Source organism: Sminthopsis crassicaudata, chromosome 6, assembly GCF_048593235.1.
Source record: "Sminthopsis crassicaudata isolate SCR6 chromosome 6, ASM4859323v1, whole genome shotgun sequence".
Taxonomy (NCBI): domain Eukaryota; kingdom Metazoa; phylum Chordata; class Mammalia; order Dasyuromorphia; family Dasyuridae; genus Sminthopsis; species Sminthopsis crassicaudata.
In genome coordinates, this window is record NC_133622.1 from 120,838,453 (window position 1) to 120,861,570 (window position 23,118).

General features: G+C 34.3%; 1 long non-coding RNA gene across 1 annotated transcript in view; it reads left to right on the forward strand.

The window, feature by feature from the left end:
• Positions 1-22,550, forward strand: part of LOC141547754 (uncharacterized) — a 68,230-nt gene extending 45,680 nt beyond the window's left edge. The window contains exons 2-4 of the long non-coding RNA XR_012483615.1: positions 950-1,005; positions 13,772-13,956; positions 22,111-22,550. This is a non-coding gene — a long non-coding RNA (uncharacterized LOC141547754). The remainder of the gene's footprint in view (positions 1-949; positions 1,006-13,771; positions 13,957-22,110) is intronic.
• Positions 22,551-23,118: the final 568 nt, after the last annotated feature.

Here is a 23,118-nt window from a genome sequence, read left to right on the forward strand (position 1 = left end):
TAATATGCCTTCCCAATCTTCTTTTTCATAAATGCACTGATAGGTTCCCCTCCCTCCCAAAAGACAATGTCCTGCTTTTGTGATTTTCTTTGGAACACTCCAGTCACATCATCTTTCTTTCTCTATCAATCCAGATCATAACTAGCTCTTCAAAATCCTGCTCAAGCCACTTCTTCTTGATAAAGCCTACTCTCACTATTTTCTGACTATTCTTGCTTGTAGTGATTTCTCTCTACTCAGAATTCTTACAGCTGTTACTATACATTTGCCAATTAATCATATTCTGCATGGGGAAAAAATCCGCTTGAATTATAGAAATGTCAGAGCTGGGGGCAATTTCAGAGATAATTCAATCCAACTTCATCCTTCTATAGATCAATGAAAATCATTTATTAAGCACCAATTAGTCAGGCACCCGATATGAAAACTAAAATCCAGAAGATCCCACAGTTTCACAGAAAATAAATATCAGGGATGGAACTTGAACCCAGGTTTTCTGGTTTGAAAGTCATTATAATTCTTACAGTACCACACTGTTTTTATTTCTATCATTATCTTGAATTTTAGTTGTCTCTTTTCTCTACATGTTTTTCTCTATTTTGAGGTCCTTAGTGACCAGGACTGTGTCTTATCTTTTTTTAAATTCCTGTAGCATCACTATATTGCTTCCAATAAATGCTCAATGGATATTTGTTGCCGTAATAGATCAAAGGAGGAGCAGCTAGGTGGCACAGTGGACAGTGTATCAACCCTGGAGTTAGGAGGATCCAAGTTCAAATTTTGCCTTAGACATTTAACACTTACTAGCTATATGACCCTAGGCAACTCACTTAACTCCTAATAGATTAAATGAGATTGTTTTATTTTGTTTTGATATATATTTAAAATAGAGAAGGACTTGCACTTTTTACATTTCTAATTCAAATTCTATCATCTTTTCTTTTCTTAGGAGCTCCCTCAGAGAGTCCTGAAAGGAAAGTATGTCATTTCAAGATATGGGTCAAAGTAAGAAGTCTAGATTTCAAATCAAGGAGTTTTAGTTAAGCAAGGCATTTTTGCTTTGTCACTCTGTTGCAAATGAAATGTGAATGTGAGTTCCGGTTTTGTACCACAGATTGGTTAATCTGTCTGATACCATCACATCTCTGAGCATTCTCTTTGTATTCTTTCAGAAGTCTCTTCATGTTTCTGTTCCCATTTTTGCAGTTGCTGGATTGTTGTCATTGTTTTTTGTTTGTTTGGTTTTTTTTTTCTTTTAAATCAGGAAAGTCAAAATCAACAAAGAGATTTATATAAAGAAAAAAAGATGATCCTTATTCTCAAAGAATTTATATTTTCATGGAGAAACAAAAGGTAAATAAATACCTAGGTAGATAAAAGATATATGCAGAAGGCATGAAAGATAATCTAAGAGAGAAGACCTCTGCAGCTGAGGGAGCCAGAAAAGTCCTCTCTCAATAGGTGACACTGGAGCAGAGTTTTGGTGAAAGTTACAAAACCAAGAGGTAGAAATCAGTTACCAAAGCATTCCAGGAATGAGACACCATATCCCTATTGCTCCATGATAAAACACTAGTTTTTTTGAGGTTGAATACCTTATAGGAAGGGAAGATAATAATTTCTACCAAATCTTTTTTATCAATCTGGATGATTAATTCTCACATTGTTAACTTTTCTTTTCAACATTAATCATTAAACATCAGGTCCATTTGGTTTTTAATATATTTGATTTTCCCCTCATGCAGCACATATTTAAGAAACATTATGCTTTTATGATTTGATATAGTCTACCTCTTAGAAAAGTCCTGAGTGTCTGCATACTCAAACAAATGTGTATTTGAACAAACAATTGATTAACCAATCTTCAAAAAATTAGCTTTTTAGATTTTGCATGTGCATTTCTTGCTCATTTGATATATAACAATTAATTAGCATTAATTATAGTGGATTGTGACTTCACATTTTGTACATATTTTCCATTAAAGATGGCAGGCTTTTATAATTTTTTTTTAATTTAGTCCAACAGGAAAATACAACCCCCTTCCCCAGGAAAGAAATAGTAACTGAAAATAAAGAGGAAAAGGGAAAGCTTGTCACATCTGTTAAAGTCGATATTTTGATTAATGAAGTATTAGTTATTTTTAATGTGTTTATTTGGTGGCATGCTCAGCAAAATTAATCTTGATAGATGAAATGTGTTTTAAAGCATTGCCCACAGAATGAATGGTATTTCCAAGCTAATAAAGATATTAATGGCCTGGGGGAAAAAATAAAAAGATGAAGAGGACTTTAAAATGATCAGTCAAAATGAACCGCCAAATTCAAAAAACACATCTAAGAATATGTTTGGGCTACTCTGGAGAGATCAGCTGAAAGTAAGCTAACTGACAGCTTAGAAAAAATAAGCAAGTATTGGATCCCGTTTGTGATGCCTTTCTGGCAAAGTTACAAATGGAAGCTCATTCCCATTTTTGGAACTACTATCTTAGGTTTGAGCTTCTCCCAAGGAATTTAAATGATCATGTATAGATGAATTGACATTCCTATGAAAGCTGAACAGAAGATAATATTTCTGCTTTGTACTGGTTAAAACAGAGAGGTTGGAAATTGAGATGGAAAAGCATGAATTTAAGCCTTTCCCAATTTCCCTTTTTCCTAATGCCTTCCCTCCCAAATAATCTTGCCTTTAAACACTGAATATATTAGTATTTATTCACTTTATATTCCTGATACATGTCATATATGTACACATTATCTCTAATTACACTGCCAATAAAGTTTTATTACTAAACTTGTATTCCCAGTAACTAACATAATGCTTGGCATATATGTGCTTATTAAATGTTTCTAGACTTATTGATTCATCAATTTGCACTCTTCTAATTGTAACACGATTTCTGCAGCTTCCCAACATGACTTTGTAGAGCGTCAATAAAAACTCCCCTTGTCAAAGACCAATACTTTTGTCAGAAAAATAGCCAATCTAAGGCTAAATAATGATTATTTTCTTTTACCATGTCATCATCCCAGGGCCAACCTTCTGTGTCCACCCACCTTGTTCTCTCTAGCAAACTTGGCTCTTCCCTTTGATGAGCCCTCTCCTATTGAGGTTCCTAAGGGACTCTTATTCTCCCTTCATTGACATTTATCTATCAGCCCCTTGGCCTCAGGCTCTTTTTGACTTTTATAATTATAGTGAGTTCATTTAATAGCATGACTTACTTTGAGATGAAGAAACCTAAGGTCTCTTCTTTCCTTCTAGTAGCAAAAGTGGTTTTCAATAGTGATCTAGAGAGCACTGACTCCCGAGTCAAAAACTTATAATAAAAGTCTGTCTCTGTACTCACTCCTTGTATATGAACATCCTAAATCTCAGTTTCCTTTTCTGTGAAATGAAGGGGTTGACCTACATGGCTTCTGGGGTTTTACCTATCATGTGATCCTATGAAGAATGCTCTTACCTCCATATATGGAAGTAATTTAAATGGGAACTAGGTTTATATTTTATTATATTGATATTTGAATTTATATTTGGTTTATATTTGAATGGGGAGTAAATTTAGGGATTATAGATCTAGAACTGGAAGGAGCACCAGAGCCTATATACATACATATATTTAAAATATGTTATAAAATAACAAATTATTTCTTTTATTCATCCTATATAAATCATAGATTACAAAAATAGAGAATTTCCCCCTTCCTGACTATTTATCCTCATTCTTCTTTCCTTTCTTCCTGCCACAATGTTTTTTCTATTCTTTTTTTCTTCTTCTCTCCCCTCCTCCTCTCAACCTTTCTCTTCCTCTCCTTTCTCTAATCTTTGTTTATTTTCTTTTTCCTCTCCAATTCCCACATTGTCTCCCCTCAGCCTCCACATACTCTATCTTCTTTCCTCTCTCTCTTTCTCTTCTTCTCCTTTTCTACTTTCTCTTCCTATCTTCCTCTTCCTCTTCTGTTCTCCCTTCTACATCTCTCACTCTCTTTCTCCTCTTCACTGAAAAAAAGTGTGCTGCATTGGATTTAGGTGAGGGCACTTAGAATTAGGGCACAGAAATAGTGATTATGACACAGGAATTTAAGTAAGCAGTAGTGAAACATCTAGTCCAGGAATCTGAGATAATAGGACAGGGTGAGCAGAGAAAGTCAGAATGATTGTAATGATTATTCATCTGCCATCTGTTTCTCATTCAGAAAAGATAAGTTAAGGTACTAATAATAAGGAGTTGAGCAAATACCAAGAAAATGCAAAGTATCATTTTGTTACTATTTTTTATAAGCCAGAGCTAGGGATGGAAATGGTAAAAAGCATTATTAAGGAACAAGGTTGAGTTAATTGTTCATTATAAAGGTGAGTAAGTTGAAGCTTGGAAAGAAAGAGGAAAAGAAAGAGTAGAAATTGTCCTTTGTTCTCTAAGAGGACCATGACATCAGAAAAGTGCTGCTATGATATGCAACTGAATTGGATTTAAGAGAGGGCTGAGCAAAGTTACCAGCCCCTTTGGCTCTTTTGAAGCCATCTAGATGCAGTAGCAACATTATAAATCAGAATAACTGGAGATGGCCTTGGATTCAGGAGGAGACCTTGGACTTTTAAGTTAAGGTCTTTAACAGGTCTCAACTTGACTGAGGCAACACCCAAACAATCATTAAGGCTAAGTTAGAAAGGAGTCAGAGAATGATCTCTTTACCTAGTTTAAAAAAAAATCTGTCTGGGAGGGGAAGAAACATCAGTTTCTAGTCAAAACAGAAGTAATTGCTATTTACATTCACTCTGAATCAATCAGGGTCCAAACAATAAACAAGTGATGGTTAGCATGGAAAGAGGAAAGAATGAGGAGGGTTGAATAAAAAGAAGGGAATGAAAAATGGCAACAGCAGTTCAGCTAGAAAAATGAGGGCATCAGCCTCCTTAATATGACATCAGGAATGTATAAGTGGGAAAAGCTCATTAGCATCTTAATGTATAGCCATGCCAACCATTGATTTGATTTTCCTAGACTAGGACCAAGAAGGACTTTGAGACAGGAGGCTAGCAATAGGAGAGAGGCCTGTCCTACATTGGTTCCTCTTGTCACTCCACCACCACTACCATATTACCCAGCATCCATCAAATTCTCTTTGATTGTCTTGAAAAGTTTTCACAGCACACACTCCTTTCCACCCCTAGCTATATTCTTAGACCACAGCCAGGCCAAAAAGTTAGGAGTAGAAATATAAAGCAGAGAGGAAGAGGAAAGAAAAAAAGATAAAGAAGGAGGAGGAAGAGAAAAAAATAAGTAGAAGGGAAGGAAATCCTTTTCCTTTTCCTAGTTTATTTATAGTAAATTCAGGCTCAAAAATAGTTCTAGACTGGTAAAACCCATGAAGATGAGAAGTACAACAACTTACCAGTCGAAGAGAATCTGGAATTTCATCAGAAAAGGTCTGTCCTGAGAGGTGGGAAAAAGATCAGCAGCTGACAATGATGGAAATAGGCTAGCATATTGCACAGATTGGGCTGGGGAGGCCTCTGGGATTAGAAAAGCTGCAGAGACAGATGACTCTGGCATAGGCTGATTGCTCTACTCTGCTTGCAAAACAGCAGATTATCAGAGAAATCAAAGCAACTTTATTTTATTTTTTTAAATTTTTTTTTAAATTTTTATAATTATAACATTTTTGACAGTACATATGCATAGGTAATTTTTTTTTTACAACATTATCCCTTGTACTCCCTTCTGTTCCGAATTTTTCCCCTCCTTCCCCCCACCTCCTCCCCTGGATGGCAGGCATTCCCATACATATTAAATATCTTATAGTATATGCTTGGTACTATATATATGTGCAGAACCGAATTTTGTTGTTGTTGCTGCAAAGGAAGAATTGTATTTGGAAGGTAAAAATAATCTGGGAAGAAAAACAAAAAACAAACAAACAAAAAAATGCCCACAGTTTACATTCATTTCCCAGTGTTCCTTTTCTGGATGTAGCTGATTCTGTCCATCATTGATCAATTGGAATTGGATTAGCTCTTCTCTATGTTGAAGATATCCACTTCCATCAGAATACATCCTCATACGGTATCATTGTTGAAGTGTATAATGATCTCCTAGTTCTGCTCGTCTCACTCAGCATCAGTTGATGTGAGTCTCTCCAAGCCTCTCTGCATTCCTCCTGTTTGTCATTTCTTACAGAACAATAATATTCCATAACATTCATATACCATAATTTACCCAACCATGCTCCAATTGATGGACATCCATTCATTTTCCAGTTTCTAGCCACTACAAAAAGGGCTGCCACAAACATTTTGGCACATCAGGTCTGTTTCCCTTCTTTAGTATTTTCTTGGGATATAAGCCCAGTAGTAGTATGGCTGGGTCAAAGGGTATGCACATTTTGATAACTTTTTGGGCATAATTCCACATTGCTCTCCAGAATGGTTGTATTCTTTCACAACTCCACCAACAATGCATCAGTATCCCAGTTTTCCCACAGCCCCTCCAACGTTAATCATTATTTGTTGCTGTCATCTTAGCCAATCTGACAGGTGTGTAGTGGTATCTCAGAGTTGTCTTAATTTGCATTTCTCTGATCTGATTTCTCTGATCTAAGTGATTTGGAACACTCTTTCATATGAGTGGAAATAGTTTTAATTTCATCATCTGAAATTACCATCATTTGGTGTAATCAAAATTTTCTATTTTGTGATCAATAATGATCTCTAGTTCTCCTTTGGACACAAATTCCTTCCTCCTCCACAAGTCTGAGAGGTAAACTATCCTATGTTCCTCTAATTTATTGATGATCTCATTCTTTATGCCTAAATCTTGGACCCATTTTGATCTAACCTTAGTATGTGGTGTTAAATGTGGGTCCATACCTAGTTTCTGCCATAAAGCCACTTTAAAAAATGCCAGAAATTATATTCTGCCTACCCCAAACCAGAAGTGACTCAGCAGAGATCACAGCAGGGCTGTGCAGCCCCATTCTGCTGTGTAGAGATTTTCCTTTGGGCAGTTAAGAATCTGCATGGCAGGGGGACACAGCCCAAGGCAGCCTTGAATTTGCACAGTGGGGGGGCTCGGCCTGAGGCAGTGGAACTTCCACAGCAGGGAAACGTCTGCAGCAGTGACTGTGCTTCCCTAGCCAGAGACACTTCCAGTCTGTGCGCCAAGGCTATTCACTCTTCAGGTCTAATATCCACAGCCCCACAGGGGTTTTCTCCTGGTGTTGTGACACTTTCACTGTTCAGCTTCTAGCCTCAGGGCAGTTGCTAGGCAACACAGAGTGGGCTCTTCACTGGGCACTTCTGCAGCCCAAGCCCATGCTAACCAGCTCTGAATCACTGCAGAGTGTGGAGGGAAACTCTCTCCCAGAGCACCCCCGTACCTTTTCAGCCCATTCACAAGACAGCTGCCATCGATATACCTATCACTGTTCTGCAGAGGAAGCTGGTAACCTCCTTGCCCTGAAGGCAGACCTGAAGGTTTTTTAAAACGAGTAAAAAAAATGAAAACAACAATTGATAGCTTCTATACAGAAAGAGAGCAGGTTTTGCAACCACAGGGAGACTAATAGCAGACAGTCTCTAGATAATACCCTGAAGGGGAATGTTACCTGGCCCCCATCACATAACTCTCTCCTAGAAGAGACTATTAAAAACCTGAAAGGAGAGTTAGAAAAATATGGGGAAAGGAAGGAGAAGCTATGTAAGAGACTAACAACATCCTGAAATTTGAATTGGAAAAGATAAAGAATTCACAGGAAGTGCAGGGAAACAAAATTTGTGAATTGGAAAAGGTTAGAAAATCACAGGAAAGTAGGATCTGTGAATTGGAAAAAGAAACTTATTAAAAAAAATTAATGAAATGGAAAAAAAAATTCCATAAAGCAAAATAACTCATTTAAAAACTCAATTAGACATATACAAAAAGAAGCAAAAAAAGCAAATGAAGAAAATAACTCATTAAAAATCAGGACTGAACAAATAGAAATGAATGATTCATCGAGACACCAAGAATCAGTCAAGCAAAACCAAAAAAATGAAAAACTGGAGAAAAACATAAAATATTTGCTTGGAAAATCAACAGACCTGGGAAATAGATGTAGGAGAGATACTCTGAGGATTATTGGACTTCCAGAAAAAAAAATGATGAAAAAAAGAGCCTAGATTCTATTTTACAGGAAATCACCAAAGAGAACTGCCCAGAGGTAATAGAACCAGAAAGTAAAATATGCATTGAAAAAATTCATAGAAAACTTTCTAAAAAAGACCCTAAAAAAAAAAAAAAAAAAAAAAAAAAAAAAAGCACGGATTATTGTGGCCAAATGTCAGAACTATCAGACTAAGGAAAACATATTGCAAGCAGCCAGGAAAAAACAATTCAAATACCAAGGTGCCTTAATAAGGGTCACTCAAGATCTGGCTGCCTCCACATTAAAGGATTGAAGGGCCTGGAATCTGATATTCCAAAAGGCAAAAGAACTTGGAATGCAGCCAAGAATAAACTACCCAGCTAAGTTGAACATTTTCTTCCATGGAAGAAAATGGACATTTAATGAAACAGAGGAATTCCATTTGTTTCTAAGGAAAAAACCAGATCTAAACAAAAAATTTGATCTCCAACCACAGGACTCGAGAAGCAGAAAAAGGTAAAAGGAACTCTTGAGAACTGTATCTCTGTTGTGAATATACAGAAAGTCCACATGTATAATTTGGTTTTACTGATATAACATAAAAAAGGGAAGTAGAAATGTAAAGGGGATAGTGGGAGATAAAAAGAGGGAAATTACATCCCAGAAAGAGGCAAAGAAAACTTATTATATCTGAGGTAATTTAGAGAGGGGGAGGAACATTGCGTGAATTGTACTCTCATAAGAATTGACTCAAAGAGAAAATAATTGACATATTGGTTTTACAGAGAATTCTCTCTCACCTCATTAAAAAGGAGGAGGGGAAAAAGGGAAAAAGAAAAGAGTAATAAGGGAAGGATAAAAGAAAGGGGAAGGGATTTAAAAGAAGGGGGTAGGGATGCTAAAAAGTGAGAGCTGTGTGACGCAAGTGGGGCTGATGAGAATTAGGTAAGGGGTACCTAAATGAAATTAGGGTTAATTTAGGTCTAGTGGCAGGTTTGGGGTAAAGGGAGTCAAATAGAGCTCTCCTGCAACCCCTTTGGATTCGGTGCAAGGATACAGAGTACAATGAGGTCTAGTAGTGGCGCATGAGTTCTCTGAAAAGGAATTTACAGACCTGAAAACCTAGATTAATTAAAGAGGTTTATTTGGAGGTTTGGAAGTAAGGTTAAAGGTAGAAAGATGCCAGGGCCAGGGCTGGCACTGGGCGGGCAGGAACCCTTGACATAGCTGGAGTAAGGATGCCATGTTTGGGGCCCCTGCCAAGAGTGGATTCCAGTTTTCCTCTTTTATAATGGGGGCTTTTGGTAATCTTGAAGGGGCCTGTGAGTGTACTCCCACTATCACCATTACTATTCAATATTGTATTAGAAATGCTACCCTCAGCAGTAAGAGTCGAGAAAGAGATTAAAGAAAGTAGAGTAGGTAATGACGAAATAAAACTATCACTTTTTGCAGATGATATGATGGTATACTTAGAGAACCCCAGAGATTCTAATAAAAGTTATTAGAAATAATTCACAACTTTAGCAAAGTTGCAGGATACAAAATAAATCCACATAAATGCTCAGCATTTTTATACATCAACAAAATCCAACAGCAAGAGATACAAAGAGAAATTCCATTCAAAACAACTGTTGAGAGTATAAAATATTTGGGAATCTATCTACCAAAGGAAAGTCAGGAATTATATGAACAAAATGACAAAACATCTGCCACAAAAATAAAGTCAGATTGAAATAATTGGAGAGACATTAGGTGCTCTTGGATAGGCTGAGCAAATATAATAAAGATGACAATACTCCCTAAACTAACCTTTTTATTTAGTGCTATACTAATCAGACTCTATTTTAATGACTTAGAAAAAATAACAAAATTCATATGGAAGAACAAAAGTTCGAGAATCTCAAGGGAATTAATCAAAAAAAAAAAAAAAATCAAATGAAGGCGGCCGAGGTGTACCTCATCTAAGAAATAGACTAGTTGATCAGTGGAATAGGTTAGGTTCACAAGAGAAAATAGTGTACAACTATAATAACCTAGTGTTTGACAAACCCAAGCATCCCAACTTTTGGGATAAGAATCCATTATTTGACAAAAACTGCTGAGAAAACTGGAAATTAGTATGGCAAAAATTAGATATGGATCCACACTTAACACCATATACCAAGATAAGATCAAAATGGGTCCATGATTTAGGCATAAAGAATGAGATCATAAATAGATCAGAGAACATAGGATAGTTTACCTCTCAGAATTGTGGAGGAGGAAGGAATTTGTGACCAAAGGAGAACTAGAGATCATTATTGATCACAAAATAGAAAATTTTGATTATATCAAATTGAAAAGTTTTTGTAAAAACAAAACTAATGCAGACAAGATTAGAAGGGAAGCAATAAACTGGGAAAACATTTTTACAAAGGTTCTGATAAAGACCTCATTTCCAAAACATATAGAGAATTAACTCTAATTTATAAGAAATCAAGCCATTGTCCAATTGATATATGGTGAAAGGATATGAACAGATAATTCTCAGATGAAGAAATTGAAATTATTTATAGTCATGTGAAAAGATGCTCCAAGTCATTATTAATCAGAGAAATGCAAATTAAGACAACTCTTAGATACCACTACACACTTGTCAGATTGGCTAAGATGACAGGAAAAAATAATAATGAATGTTGGAGGGATTGTGAGAAAACTGGGACACTGATACATTGTTGGTGGAGTTGTGAAAGAATCCAATCATTCTGAAGAGCAATTTGGAATTATGCCCAAAAACTTATAAAACTGTGCATACCCTTTGATCCAGCAGTGCAACTATTGGGCTTATATCCCAAAGAAATACTAAAGAAGGGAAAGGGACCTATATGTGTCAAAATGTTTGTGGCAGCCCTTTTCATAGTGGCTAGAAACTGGAAAATGAATGCATGCCAATCAATTGGAGAATGGTTAGGTAAATTATGGTATATGAATATTATGGAATATTATTGTTCTGTAAAAAAATGCCCAACAGGAGGAATACAGAGAGGCTTGGAGAGACTTACATGAACTGATGTTGAGTGAAATGAGCAGAACCAGGAGATCATTATACACTTCCACAACGATACTGTATGAGGATGTATTCTGATGGAAGTGGATATCTTCAACATAGAGAAGAGCTAATCCAATTCCAATTGATCAATGATGGACAGAATTAGCTATACCCAGAAAAGGAACCCTGTGAAATGAGTGTAAACTATTTACATTTTAGTTTTCCTTCCCAGGTTATTTTTACCTTCTGAATCCAGTTCTTCCTGTGCAACAAGAAATTCAGTTCTGCACACATATATTGTATCTAGGATATACTATAATACAATTAAAATGTATGGGACTGCCTGTCATCTAGGGGAAGGGGTGGAGAGAAAGAGAGGAAAATTCGGAACAGAAGTGAATACAAGGGATAATGTTGTAAAATTATCCATGCCTATGTACTGTCAAAAAATATATAATTATAAAATTAATTTCAAAAAAATCCATGGCTCTATGCTGAAGGTTCTCAAAAGTGTGGTCCAAGGAGCCCTAGAACTGCCCCCTTCCCCTTTTAAGGAGTCCCTTAAGTCAAAGATTTTTCTTTTTTTTATTTATTTTTACAAAAATTTTATGCATAGGTAATTTTCCAGCATTAACAATTGCAAAACCTTTTTGTTTCAACTTTTCCCCTCCTTCCCCTTCCCTCAGATGGCAGGTTAACCAATACATGTTAAATATGTGAAAGTATAAGTTAAATACAATATATGTATACATGTCCAAGCAATTATTTTGCTGTACAAAAAGAATCAGACTTTGAAACAGTGTACAATTAGCCTGTGAAGGAAGTCAAAAATGTAGGCAGACAAAAATAATAAGGATTGTGAATTTTAGTCAGTGTTTCATAGTCAACTCCCACAGTTCTTTAACTGGGTGTAGCTGGTTCACTTCATTACTGCTCTATCAGAACTTATTTGGCTCATCTCATTGTTGAAGATAGCCATGTCCATCAGAATTGATCATCATATAGTACTGTTGTTGAAGTATATAATGATCTCCTGGTCCTGCTCTTTCACTCAGCATCAGTTCATGTAAGTCTCTCCAGGTCTTTCTGAAATCATCCTGTTGGTCATTTCTTACAGAACAATAATATTCCATAACATTCATATACCACAATTTATTCAGCCATTCTACAATTGATGGGCATCCACTCAGTTTCCAGTTTCTGGCCACTACAAAGAGGGCTGCCACAAACATTCCTGCACATACAGGTCCCTTTTCCTTCTTTGAAATCTCTTTGGAATATAAGCCCAGTAATAACGCTGCTGTATCAAAGGTTATGCACAGTTTGATAACTCTTTGAGCATAGTTCCAAATTGCTTTCCAGAATGGCTGGATGTATTCATTCCACCAACAATGTATCAGTGTCCCAATTTTCCCACATCCTCTCCAACATTCAGCATTATCTTTCCCTGTCATTCTAGCCAATCTGACAAGTGTGTAGTGGTATCTCAGAGTTGTCTTAATTTGCATTTCTTTGATTAATAATGACTTGGAGCATCTTTTCATATGACTAGAAATAGTTTCAATTTCTTCATCTGAGAATTGTCTGTTTGTATCCTTTGACCATTTTTCAATTGGGGAATGGCTTGATTTCTTATAAATTGGAGTCAATTCTCTATATGTTTTGGAAATGAGGCCTTTATCACAACCTTTGACTGTAAAAAAAAGTTTTCCCATTTTATAAGTCTAAGATTTTTCATTAACACACACATTAATTGCTTGCAAAGCATATTCCTCTTTTTTTCTAACTACAATATCTGTGTGAGGCTGTATTTATTTCTGTATTTCAACCAAGACAATATATCATAACAGATTGGATGCAGAAATAGTTATGGGAATCCAGCTGTCTTCTATTAAACTAGAAATTAGAGAGATTGGCAAAATATGTAAACAATGCCACTATTCTTACTAATTTTTGTTCTGTTTTGGAAAATGGGGGGATTCATAAAATGCTACTTATGTTAATATGGATTTATTTTTATTTTGATACTCTGCTTCCTTTCCAAATGAAAAAAACTACTCCAATTTGAATTTAAATTTTATATGATTAAATAGGCCATTTCTATACTGTTCTTGACATCTCATTTCATTGTTGGCTATTAAGGAGTAGTGTAAATGGAATCACAGAATATTAAAGCTGAAAGTACTTTGGAAATTTTTAAATTCAAATCCCCCACTTTATAGATGAATAAACTGAACTCCAGAGAGGAAAATTAAGTTACCAAATACCTCCATTTATCAATGGTAGAATTAGGCCAAGATCACAGGCTTCCTCACTCGTCATTCACTGCCCTTTCCACTGATAAGTGATCTAACTTTAGTCCTAATCTTCATACAGAAAATTATACTAAATTTCACATATGTCCTATTTTCAGTACCCACAAAAATCAGTTAAAGAAGCAGGCATAAACTGTTATGCCATCCTTTTGTCTACAATAACTAGTTCTGTATCCTAAAGAAGACTGGTACACCATATTATCCTCTAGAACAATGAAATTTTGCTGAACTTTCTATGCTGCTAAAAATCTCATTCATGTACAAAGCCCACTGACTAAGATTTATTGTTCTATTACTTCTGCAGAATAGAGAAAAGGAACAGAGAAAGGATAAAAGATGAAATTCTAGAGGCAAGTGAAAGAAAATGAAGAAACAAAGAAACAACATAGAAAAAAATTAATCCAAGTTCTTACTGACAGGAAGCTTTTTCTTGTCTTTTGCCTTGAGAGCAGGATTAAAAGTAAAATCTCAGAAGATTCTGAGAATAGGGTAGGTAGGACAGAATCAATAGCCTGGTTCATTTCTTCCAAAAAGCACTATCTAGACTTAGTTGCCATTTGAGACAGTCTAAAGGTTTTGTGTTGTCATTTCCTATACATGACCTCTATATTTCAGTTGCATCTCCAGTCAACAAGCATTTCTCTAACTTCAACTATCCATATAAGCAATACTTCAAAAGGAAGCAAAAAACTTTTAATCAGTCATAAAAGATTAGAGACTATTAACTCTTAACTTACACACATTTCTAAGAAGTGTAGCTGTTAGCTTTTGACTAAAAATTAAAGACCCAGAAAACTTTAAAAAGCATACTCAAAGTTTAAAAAACATAATAGGAGCCACTATTTAGTTTGGATCAGAAAACCTTGCAAACCTCAATTAGATCATTGTTATGTTATATCATTATGAACATAAGGATGATTGTTTTTTAAAAGTTAAAATACACTTAATACACTCAGATTAATAAATCAATGTATTTTGAAAATTTTCCAATAAAAAAAAAACATTTAAATCTTTTTTAAGGTTTTGGCACTAAAATATTTCTCAGAAATTTATACAGTTAATTTTAGTTATTCTTTAATAAAGTGGATAAATGAGGCATTATTATATGCTGTCTTCAGTAAGCTATGTAGTTTTGTTGTTCTTTCCAAAGAAATAGACAAAAAATATTTTTCTGTTTCATGCATTGTGGAATCAATGCAAGATGATTTTTTGTGATGTGCTTGAAGAGACACAGACATGACTCAACAGAGACATTTTGAGTAATAATGATTATTTTGTTTATCTAGTTTCTGTTTTTCCTATGTAATCCTTAAGCCCTTCAATACCTATCTAGGCAGACTTGAAATATGGCTACTGAGAACATGAGAGATATGATCCATGGGTCTGCAAATTTCTCAATTTTCAAAGGAGACATTAATTACCTTATCAACAATCTCAGCAATACTCTTTTTTATATATTTTAAAATTTTATTTATTTAATATTTCCCCCCAATTACATTCTTTTTTTTTAATTTTCAAGCTTTTTTATTTTCAAAACATATGCACCAATAATTTTTCAACATTGACCCTTGCATAACCTTGTGTTTCCTATTTTCCCCTCCTTCCCTCCTCCCTCTCCCCTAGATGGCAAGCAATTCAATATATGTTATATATGTTAAATCCAATATGTGTAAACATATTTACACAATTCTCTTTCAGCAATACTCTTGAACAAATTATGAAATTGATAAGAGTATGAATAATTAGAAGTAGTGATTAGCTAGAATCATCAAAGAGTTCCCTAAAACAATCAAGTCAAACTTAACTGCATTTCCTCTTTTTCAAAAGCTTACTACTAAACTGACAGGTAAAGTGAAAGACAACAGACATAGTGTACTTGTTTCCAACAGGTATTTAATAATGATCTCATGATACCCTAGTTAGAAAGCAAGAGGGAAAAATGGGAGCCGATGATTTTCGGGGTTTTTTTGTTGTTGTTGTTTTGTTTTGTTTTGTTTTTTGCTAGTTTTTCTATTAGTGATTTTAGAACTTCTGGTGAGAATGCAATCAATGTAAATCAGGGTCTTCTCAGAAATTAATAGTCTCCAGAAAGTAATCCAGGTCACAGAAGAAATTTTGTCAGGTGGCAACATTAGTATGCATCAAAATCCCAATTTGAATTTGAGTCTATCTGGCTTCAGAATAGCCCTCTCTCCCCTGGATCACTGAGTGAAACAACAATAACTCACATTTCAATTGCAGTTTGCAAAGCATTTTCCTCACAATAGTCTTATAAGTTAGGGAGGTCAAGTAGCATTATTCCCATTTTGCAGATATTAGATATTAAGTGGCATAATCAAGGGTCACAAGGTAAATAAGAGTCAGAGTCAGAATTTGAACCCAATTCAGATTTCACTCTTCTTCCTATTACACTTTGTTGTCTCATAGAATCATAGAAATGGCATTTTAGAAACTAATTTTCTCCATATTACAGATGGGAAAACTGAGTCTTGGAGAAGATGAGCGACTTACTATCACTTATCTGGTTAATGAAAAAACAAAGACCAGAACATAAGGGTCCAGAATGCTTGTTTAATGTTCCATTCTCCATACCTTGCTGATTAATATGGAGATTTTAAACATGAAGATATTTGCTGTCATGCCATATAATTTTGTCCTCAATATTTTAAGGTCCCGATTAATGCTAATAAAGAATCCCCTGAATTTGTATTATTCTAATTGACAATGCAGTTTCCACTGGGCTAAAACCAATTACCATATTTTGTATATTTATAATTTCACATAATGCATATTCTAAAATGTTCAGGGATTCATTATTCATGCTAATTTGGACCTAGTTGTACAGCACTTAGCACAGTGCTTGATCTATGACAAATGCTTGATAAATGCTAATTAACTGACTCAATGTGTTTATCAATAGTAAAGACAGATCTGCTTATAAAATTTGTGAATGTCACAAATTGTGAGAAAATGTAACAATATGTGAAAAAATAATATTATAGTGAGTATCAAAAACAAGTTTAGAATTTTCACCTAGGCTAGGATGACCTGAAACTAACAGCATTAAAACTTTATGTGAGAAAATGGAAAGTCTCATGCTTAGCTTCAAAAAAGCTGTATCAAATAAGCTTCTATTTGACCAGGGTAGGAAACTTGTGCTGCATATATAAGATAAATAAAATAGATAAATATTAAATATAAGCTTTGAGGAAAGAGGCACTAGCAGTTCAGAAAAGCCAAGAAAGGCTTCATGATAAAGCTAGTATTTGAGCTGAATTTTCAAAGAAACAAGAGGTCAAGGGAAGTAGTCAGGACAAAGTCTCAATGAGCTGCCTAGAGCAGTAAGAGGTTCAACAACTTGACAAAGGTCACATAGCTCTTATATGTCAGTAGAAGGCTCCCAACCCAGGTCTTACTGATTCTGAATCCAATTATCTATCCAATATACCATAATTTCTTTCTTCTTTTTTATGTTAAATATAAAATAGGTAAAGAAAAAGGTTTCAAAAGATAAAGCAATAAATTTCCATTTCAAAAAAGCCTACATATTAAGAACTACATATTGTTTTCAGAGATGTCCATCTTTTCTTTGCTTCCCTATAGTTTTTCTTTTATTCTCTGCTGTGCACTTTTTATTTTATTTTTCCCCTTCTCTGCTCCTCCAAGAAGGTTACAATTAAGGATGGAGATATTTATGACAGATTATTGTAGTAGAAGGAGAATTAAAGTTAGAATGTTGAATAGAGATATAGATATATACATACACATATAAATATATACACAAACATATACACATATTTTACATATACACACATATATATATACATAGATATCTATAATCACATATATATATGTGTGTGTATATACACATATGTGAAGATATGTGTGTATGCACACATGCACACATACAGATTCATATGCAACTCTATAAGATAATACTATGCTTATTTCTCTGAAGGGGAATAAAATCTTCCTTCATAAGCCCAAGTCTTTTCATATTTTTCTAAATCTACCAGCTCATCATTTCCTACACACAGCAATATTCTAATCTTATACTCTCTAGTTATTTGAAATAGTCTAAAATAATATTGATTAATATGGCTTACACATAATATAGTTTCCATAATTTTTCTTTTGATTAAATCTATTCTAGCTTTTACTTTGTCTGAAATCATTACTACCCCTGATTCTTTTTATATAATAAATTCTACTTCTGATCTTTATGTTTGTGTATATCTCTTATTTCCCATCCTTCCTAACTCCTGATTTACTTCTACCCAAGTTCTTTTTCAAAGTTTTTTGGGTTTTTTTTTTAAATCATACTCTCTGTCCATCTATCCTTAGCCAATTTTCCCCCATATGTAAATAAGCTGCTTTGTATTAGATATATGGGAAATTCTAAATCTTCCAGCTCTAGTCCTCAGCTTCACTTCTGAAAAGTGAAAGGAAACTAAAAAGAACTGTAATGATAGAAAAGCCTGGTGTTAAGCGTCCAAGTCTGGGACTTCCCTTTTTGTGTTGGCTGTCACATTTTTTTTTAATTTTTATTTTATAATTATAACTTTTTTTTTGACAGTACATATGCATAAGTAATTTTTTATATTATCCCTTGCACTCACTTCTGTTCCAATTTTTCCCTTCCTTCCCTCCACCTCTTCCCCTAAATGGTAGGCAGTCTTATACATGTTAAATATGTTATCCTAGTTACAATATATGTGTGCAGAACCGAATTTCTTGTTGCACAGGAAGATTTGGATTCAGAAGGTAAAAATAACTTGGGAAGAAAAACAAAAATGCAAATAGTTTACACTCATTTTCCAGTGTTCCTTCTCTGGGTGTAGCTGATTCTGTCCATCATTGATCAATTGGAACTGAATTAGATCTTCTCTTTGTCGGAGATATCTACTTCCAACAGAATACAGGCTATTATATTTTTTCCTGCTGTTGACATGATAACATCTGTTACTGATAGAAGATAAGACTACTTGGCTGATGTATATAAATGGTCTTGCAAGTATTTGCCTTATCATCTATTTACCTTAGAACCCAACCAATTAGCAACTGATCACTGATCAAAGAAGGCTTATTTTATTAAGCCCAGATACTGTATTGAAAAGAGAAATTCAAGAGAATTTTCTTGTGTCAAAATATTATCCAAAGTTCCTGACTTATGCAATCTTGCTGACTTTGAAAGAGATCTTTCTAGATGCACATAGACTTTAGTCTGCCTATCTGTTCAGTTGAGATATGCCTTTAAACCATGTTTCTTCTCTTGATTGGCAGACAAATTGTGAAAACAGGAAGTCAGAAGATAGATTCAGCTGTGAAACTATCAAAGCAAATAAAGCATTTTGTACAAAGGCCAGTATTAGCAATGCCACAGCATGCATTGGAAAATGGAATTATCGTAACAATCAATCAAATGGGGAGAATTCAGAACCCGGAATGGGCTAACAACTGTCTTTCTAATTGTTGCTGCCTCATTCAATTTAGAAATAAGCAAAAGATTTTCTGCAGATCTTAATCCAAAATGATGCTTTGTATTATAAAAATATCCTAATTTAATGGTAGCTTGCTATATTTGTCCATTAGGAACTCTTCAAAATCTTAGTTTAAGAAAAAGTGCCTCCCACTTCAAAAGAGAAGTTAATGACCAGCTGGTGATATCTACTCTCTGCTAGTAGAATTTGTAATATATTTATTTGGGGCCAGCTTCCCACACTGTTCCTGAGATCTCCCAAATGACCTCTCTGCTTCTCCAAAGCTTTGAGCTTTTCTGTGCCAGGTTAGTCTGCTATAATCCTGAATCAGATGAAATTTTATCTCTAAAATGCAAAAAAGTGAAATTAGTAAAAATTAAGAACATAAGCCAGATGAATAATAGATGGGTGTGAACTTTTTTTAATCCTTAAATACTAAAATAAAGAAAAACTTGAATTAGGCCAACTGAGAACAAAGAGAAAAACAACTGAATATAGCAACTCAGAATAAACAACAACTCAGAGCAAGATTTTTGAATAAACTTTGAATTATTTGTGAAATAGTTTAAAATGAACTATTTGTCAAGGTGAATGTTAAAGAGGAACACTATTTCCTTCCATAGAAGAACCCTGGGGGTTACTGTTAATAGTATAATCCTAGTTGATTCTATTCTGTGTCTGATGATATGGTCAACTTTATGTTATTATATAAAAGGCAGACTATTGTAGAAGAAAGAGAATTAATGGTAGAGTATTGAAGCTACACAATCATTGAATCTGATTTAAATTTCTAACTCTACCTGTATGACCCAGGGAAAGTCACCTAAACTGCTGAGCCTAATTTGTTTTTTCTGTAAAAGGAAGGGGTCAAAGTGTTGGAACTCTGATTCTTTATAACTATATTATATATATAACTATATATATTGCCAATATACATATATATATAACTATATATATAAAACCTAAATTATGTCATTTGATATCTATATCTGAACAATCAAATGCTTAATGTATGGTAATTGCAAGATCAAACCAAAAAAAGAAGAAAAAATGAATGTCAAATATGGTATGTATGGTTTGTATGAGAACCAGAGAGCAAGAGAAACATAGAAATCACCAATTGCCTTCTGAAAGAAACTCCAAATTGAAAGTACTCAAAATATCATGGTCAAAATCTAGAGCTTCTAGGTCAAATAAAAATAAATTTTATAAAGGGTCAGAGAGAAAGAATTCAAGGATTAAAGAATCTTAGTCAGGACTATACAAAAATATGCTGTAATTACTATCAAAGAGAGTTTATCTTGGAATATTGTATTTAAAAGGTAAAGTAAAATGTTTACAACCAAAAATAACTTTGTGACACTAAATATAATTGTCAAAGTAAAAAAAAAAAAAAAAAGATTTTAATAGTAGATTTCAGGTTTCTTGATAAAGAAAAAAAAAAAAAAGACCAGACCTGGGGAGACTCTGTGAAATGCAAATATAAGAGACGAAGGAACCATAGTCAGGAAAATATACTTAGGCCTTGGGAGGAGGATCAGTTTTGTTTTTTTGTTTGTTTGTTTTTTAATTTTTTTTTTATTCATTTTTCCAAATTATCCCCTCCCTCCCTCCACTCCCTCCCCCCGATGGCAGGTAATCCCATACATTTTACATATGTTACAATATAACCTAGATACAATATATGTGTGTAAATACCATTTTCTTGTTGCACATTAATTATTAGCTTCAGAAGGTATAAGTAACCTGGGTACATAGACAGTAGTGCTAACAATTTACATTCGCTTCCCAGTGTTCCATCTCTGGGTATAGTTATTTCTGTCCATCATTGATCAACTGGAAGTGAGTTAGATCTTCTTTATGTTGAAGATTTCCAGAATACATCCTCATAACAGTATTGTTGTTGAAGTGTATAGTGATCTTCTGGTTCTGCTCATTTCACTCAGCAACAGTTGATTTAAGTCTCGAGGAGGATCAGTTTTGGTGACTTCCTTACACTTTAAGATAGGAGAAAGAGACGAAAGTGAAAAGCCATAAGCAAATCAAATTTCAGTTTTTCAAGCAAAAGTCACAAGAAAAACAAACCTCTATTTTTCCTTAAAATGAACATAAAAGCGAATAGGACAAAATGTGAACCAGTTATTGTGTTCTAAGCTGACAGATGAGAGGAGGGCCAGAGGAAAAAATAATAAAATCCCACAAAACCCCAACATATTGTTTTTTTAAATTTAAAAATTAATTGAATACACCATAAAACACCAAAAGGAAAAACTGAAGACCAGATGAATTTACAAATGAATTTATCAAATAATCAAAGAGCATACCTTCCAATATTATATAGTTGGTAAAAGTACTATCAAAATTCTTCTATGAAGTTAATATAAAGAGGAATCTTAACTACAAAGAGATAAAAAGTAGAAAGGAAATTGTATACCAATAATATTTGTAATGAACATCTATATAAAAACTTTAAATAAAAATAGCAAAGAATCTATAGCAACTTTTTTAAAAAAATTATGTACTACAATCAAGTTAAACGGGTCATAAATATTCAGGTTTGGTTCAGTATTAAGTAATCTATGAACTTAATGGACCATATTATGAATATAATAAAATAATAATACTTTATCAGCTGCAGAAAAGGTTTTAGACAAAACACAACACCAATTTCTATCCTTAAAACATGGAAAATCATAGAAATAAATGGAAATCTCAATTTAGTAAATAGGATATTTAAAATGAAGAGTTAGCATATATGAACTGTTTAGAGTTTCTAAACAACTTTGCAAAATTATATTTAATTAAAGAGAATAAAGAATAAATGTGAAATCTTAAACATGATACTTTAGCAAGATCCTACTGTATATAGAAAAGCTAAAGGCTTTTTGAAGGCTCTATTAGATAAAGATAAATTCCAGCTGCTCCTCATGGCTAGAAAGACCAATTGTTTGATTGTCTTAAGAGAATTAGTCTAGTTAAGCAGAAAAGATCATTAGAAGCCCAGACATCTTCTGAAGCATGGAATATCTTACATCCTTGGAGTACCAAGGCACAATTGATTATGAGTGATGGTGCACTAAATGTTAGGACATATTTTTTTTCCTAGAAAAATTTGTGTGTATATGTTTATTTAAAACTTTCATTTTTATCTTTGTTACTACAGCACCTGACACATGAGAGGAACTGTTGTTATCCAACCCATCATATCTAGCCATCGCAGACCATGCTTGATATCAGATCCATCCATCTACCAAGATACCAAGGCACATCTAGTTTGAGTAACTTTCCATCTGCTACCACTGAATGTTTCCTTACCTTTCTACCTCTTACTCTGGGTCTGAGAACAAAAATCAAATCAATATTAACAGGATTACTGCACTGGGCTTGAAAATATACAGTTCTGTTTCCAGTTCCTATAACTGCCATGATCTTTGAGTACCATTCCCTAATATAGTTGTATCCCCTTATTAAAGTACAAGCTCTTTAAGGGCAGAAACAGTTGCATTATGATAATTGTGTCTCCAGCATTTAGAACAGTGCCTGGAATATTATGGATACTAACTAAATGCTTATTGATGGAATAATAAATGTTTATTGATTTAATTTCTCTATCTAATAGCCTATGTCAGTCTTAGCCCATATCCTTCCTATGCTTGAAACCTCCTCCTTCTTGCCTATTTTCTGGTACTCCTTTTATCTGGGGAGGGGAGCCTTAAATGAATGTATCCTTCTTGATTAGAAAATTTCAGCTTTACAACAACTAGAGTCTCTCTTCTACTAGTGACATGAGAAATGGAAAACCAGTTAGATGACCTGAATGAGACTTTCTCTTTCTGGATGAACACACTTGATTTTCTTCAACTCCCAAATCCGCCCTTATTCCTTAAACTCCCTGATGCTGGTGAGTAAATATAGATTCAAGAGTTCCAGTTTCTAAATATATGACAAGTTCTGGGAACAGACTTGCTGCTGTGGCTTGATAGAATACTATCTTGCCAGAGGTTTTCTGTAATATGATTCTATCTTTTCCTTCACTCTTCTCTACCCAATCTCACAAGTGCTACTTCTGGACCCAATTAGGAGGGATAAAAATGCTACTTTAGTTTAGGAAGGATCAACTGTGGCTCCCATTTGCATAGTGGATGCTGCCCTAGTATATGGTCCTTGTTGC